At 36.5% G+C, this 3,475-nt stretch overlaps 1 pseudogene; it reads left to right on the top strand.

Annotated features, from left to right (window-relative positions):
* Positions 1-981: 981 nt before the first annotated feature.
* LOC110328889 overlaps positions 982-3,475 on the top strand; it is a 7,260-nt pseudogene continuing 4,766 nt past the window's right edge.

Here is a 3,475-nt window from a genome sequence, read left to right as displayed (position 1 = left end):
ATGTGCACCACCACGCCCAGCTACAAATAACGTTTCTTATTCCAGTGGTATTTTATAGTAATTTTAAAGAGACACTTTAATTGAAGTTAATTTCTAGCTAGTAGGTATTTCTTCTCTGAAACTCTGAAAGCAGAATCCCACCATGTTTTAGCTGCCACTGTGCTATGGATAAGAAAGCTGCCATCCCTGGCAGTGAATATATTCTCTCTATGTTGTTTAAAGTGTGCCATCTCTGTTCTTTGAGAGTGGAATATTCATTGTTGACTGGCATGTGTTTGGCATGAGTTTCATTCCTCTGTCCATGCCTTGCATCATGTTCCCTGTATCTTGCCTTTGGAACCCTAACAGATGCAGTTGAATCTTCTCACGCACTCTTCTCATCTTTAAAGATTAAAGCTCTAACATTTTATAAACCTTCCTAGAAGTTTTCATAAACACCTTAAGTTTTTTTGTTAATGAGTTTATATTCAATCCCAACTTACTTTTCAAATGTGATACCAAGAGTCTGTTCTTTAAACATCAGCATTTTTAAATTTCTGAAAATTCTTCTGAGTACTGAATGTTAAATACTGTCATAAAAGAAGATGCAAATGTCATTGCCTTTATAGTTTTCATCCTGTCATAGAGTTTACATTCTTGGTTATGGATAAGTGCATCATAATATTTTTGATAATGAAAGTAGAAAATCCAATGTCAAGTTCCACAGGTTAGTAATGGCTAGTCTAACTGTATATAAGTTCATTGATACATATAGATCATGGGTCAGGTCAATCTTTGTGTATGATGTTTATTTTATTTGTGATTTTTTTCATGTAATAAGATTTATATAATATATAGAAATTCTTTTAAGACAAGTTTCAAATTTCTAACATTTTCTATTAAGTTTTGATTGTCTTGTTGATTATCTAAAATATATACACATATTATGTCCATGTGATATAGCATTCATTTTCAGCCTCTGTATATCATAATATAGATGTTATGTCCATCTTCTTGGGCTTCCATGGCCGCTTGGGCAGTTGGCCTTTATCTTCTCACAGTTCTAGAGTCCAGACGTTAGAGATCACAGCACCAGATGGCCTAGGTCTGGTACAGGCCTCTAATTCTACTTCCAGGAGCTTTGTTTCTCTACAGTTTGTATAGAGATAAAGGCATTTCCATATAATCAGAGTTATCCTCTTCACTTCTTCTGAAAAGATTACTAATCACAGTTTGTCTTCTAAACCAAATGACCTATTGAAGTCCCAATTCCAGAAAATAGCCCCTGGGTGCCAGGTTGGGGCTTGATGGAGACATTGGGGACTCTTATGAGGTCCCCATCAAGTGTCCTTAACTTGTAGTTTTATTTTTTTGTCCTTTCTTACTTGTACGGTTTGCCTTGAGAAAACTCTTCAAAGAAGCTTGCTGGTCTAAGGAAGACTTTTAACTAGGATTCCTCCACCCTCTTCCAGGCAATCAGTTCTCTACATGCCTGTCATTCAGAGTCAATCAAGTCTTGAGATAAAAGACTCTAGGTGCCTTCGGACACAAACAGGCTTTCTAGTAATCCCGGGTCCCTGTGTTTCAGCTACTTGCTGAGGTCCACGTCCGCAGCATGTGACACCATTGCTGCAAAATCAGAAGCTATTCTAACGTACAAGAAACAAGACAACAAGAACTGTTTACACAATATTATCCATTAGATTTGTATTGCACATTTTCAAAACTGTTCTGGATATTCTACGTTCTCATCAGTGTGTTGATTTCTAGGTCACCTTCTCATAATGATAAATTAAAACAGAAGAATTCGTGATAATAATCTGTTCTTTTAGAACCTTTATGTTACAAAGTTGCTTTTGAAGAATAGATAGACTGTCGGGTGCTTCTCATAAACTTGAGAAAGTGAAGTTGTGGATAAAGGGTGCTTTTATAATGCTTTCCTGAATGCAGTCTGAGAATTACATGAGCTTAAGTTAAAGATAATTAACAACATTTTCTTGCTCTGAAATATAAGCGTATCATGTTTAGTCTGAAGTGAGTTTAGAACTTTGTTCATGATTTGGCATGTGTGGCAAAAGGGAGAGAATCCAAATTTATACAGGAAACAGAGACACGGCAGGATGTGTCATTTACAGCTTACTCTCAACACCTTTTCTGTTTAATGAGCTGAAAGCAACCAGGACATTTTGGTGTCCCTGTATCATTTTATGCACTTACAAAGGTAAAAAGAAATGTATTTTTATTTTACTTTTAACATATTTATGCATGCCAAAAATGTAATTACCATATTTGACATATTAATAATGGGATATAAGAGAATACAAAGTTCGAAGTTCTAGTATTTGAAAACAAGCTATTTTAATCAAATATTCATTTTAAAAAGTACATCTCAGTAAAGTGGACACACATGTAAATTTGAAAAACAGTAATTTTAAAGATTTTTCCACATCTGTATCTCCTCTGCCTATCTCTGCACATGGAGACACATTCTTAGAAATGCGACACCATTGCAGAGTTAGTAGCAGGGGCTCTGGTGGTTCACCTGTGAGTGTTGTGTACATCTTCTTCAACAAAGCTATAGTAATCAATTCCTGATTTAACAAAGTAGCCAGACCATATGAGAATTTCTTCCAAGTCCCTAACTACTCTTTATTGTATTTTTACTTTTGTTTCGTATTAATGACCTTATTAATAAACACACATTGTACTTAGCAGTTATGTCTTTTTGCTTCATGTGATGCTGTTTGTAGCTGAGCTGAAGTGTTCTTGTCACAGATCCACCTTCACATCTTGTCTGATACTCTTCTCACTATTTGTTTAACTTGCCCCGGCATTTTCTGTACTGGAGTTGGAGGGATTTGATTAGACCAGGTTAAGTGTTTTTGGCAGTGATACTTCATGAACAATGTTTCTCTCATTTTGCGGAACATCACTTGGCAAATGCTAGGATGTCTCACATTAAGGATGCTAAGAGGAATGGATACAGAAAAATGTGGTACATTTATACAATGGAGTACTACTCAGCTATTTAAAACAATGAATTTATGAAATTCTTGGCCAAATGGATGGATCTGGAGGATATCATCCTTAGTGAGGTAACCCAATCACAAAAAAAGTCACTAGATATGCACTCACTGATGAGTGGATATTAGCCCAGAAACTTAGAATACCCAAGATACAATTTACAAAACACCAGAAAACCAAAAATCAGGAAGACCAACGGGTAGATACTTCATTCCTCCTTAGAATAGGGAACAAAATACCCATAAAAGGAATTACAGAGACAAAGTTTGGAGCTAAGACAAAAGGATGAACTATCCAGAGACTACCCCATCCGGGGATCCATCCCATCATCAGCCACCAAACCCAAACACTATTGCATATGCCAGAATGATTCTGCGGAAGGGACCCTGATATAGCGGCCTCTTGTGAGGCTATGCCAGTGCCTGACAAACACAGAAGTGGATGCACACAGTCAGCTATTGGATGGAACACA

Source organism: Mus pahari, chromosome 11 (genome assembly GCF_900095145.1).
Source record: "Mus pahari chromosome 11, PAHARI_EIJ_v1.1, whole genome shotgun sequence".
NCBI lineage: Eukaryota > Metazoa > Chordata > Mammalia > Rodentia > Muridae > Mus > Mus pahari.
This window is presented reverse-complemented; position numbering and strand designations above follow the sequence as displayed.